Source organism: Alexandromys fortis, unplaced genomic scaffold (genome assembly GCF_014885135.2).
Source record: "Alexandromys fortis isolate MF-2015 unplaced genomic scaffold, M_Fortis_MF-2015_v1.1 scaffold_95, whole genome shotgun sequence".
NCBI classification, from domain to species: Eukaryota; Metazoa; Chordata; class Mammalia; order Rodentia; family Cricetidae; genus Alexandromys; species Alexandromys fortis.
In genome coordinates this window covers 1296751-1297862 of record NW_026067990.1, presented here as the reverse complement: position 1 = coordinate 1297862, position 1112 = coordinate 1296751, and positions in this window count along the sequence as shown.

The window sequence follows — 1112 nt, the reverse complement described above, 5'->3', positions numbered from 1 at the left end:
AAATATATATATAATATTATATATTAATAATATTATATTATATATACAATATATATATATATATGAAATTCTTTGACTTCAAAATTTAAGTCAAAAGATATATTACTTTGAAGAAGAGGTTTTACTTTTCTTTCCACAGGAAATGAGGGACTGTCGATTCATTCCGTGTTAAGAAAAATCAAGTTTGACAAAGGAAGATCCCTTGAGAAATCTTTGGTAGGAACAGATTGATATAGGAGGGTCATCTGTCTATGTATTACTTTCATTGGTTAATAAAGAAACTGCCTTGGCTTTTGATAAGACAGCAGCTTAGATAGGTGGAGTAGACAGAACAGAATGCTGGGAGAAAGAAGCAGAGTCAGGGAGATGCCATGCTTCTCCTACCCAAGATGGACAGTGGTTAGACTCATGCTGGTAAGCCACAGTCAAGTGGTGATACAGATAATAGAAATGGGTTAATCAAGATGTGAGAGTTAGCCAAGAAGAGGCTAGAGCTAATGGGCCAGGCAGTGTTTAAATGAATACAATTTGTGTGTTGTTATCTCGGGTGAGCTGGGGAGCCAGGATCCTGCCAAGAACGCAGCCCACCGCTCCTTTCACAACAGCAGATAACCCGGATGTCTGAATTCCACATCCAGAACAGATTCAAGACTGCTTCCTGAGATTATCAAGCCTCACAGGATACCCCAGTCAGGACTTGACCATAATTCTAAATTTTCTTTAGGTCCCAATAAGATTATTAGTGTCCCCAATCAGCAGGAAGTAGCCTAGAAAACTATGCCCACATTCCCCAAAATAATGGATTATTGATATTTGCCTTTGTTTAGGACGTTGTTTACAAGTTGTTATGGATCATGGTCAGCAGAAAAGCTAAACAAAACCAACCCTCTGAAAAAGTAACTACCTACATAGGAGTTGCATCTGTAAAAGTTGATAGATTTCAACATCATAAATGTGGAGAACTGGGAATGCTGTAGGTCCAGAGCCTAATTATTATTTATCTTTGGCTATTTTTATCCTTTAAATAGCCATTCCTTGCTTATATCTTTATCAGATCTAAATCTTTTGAGTAACAAAAAACACTTGGAATTTATGCATAGATAATTTTAGAG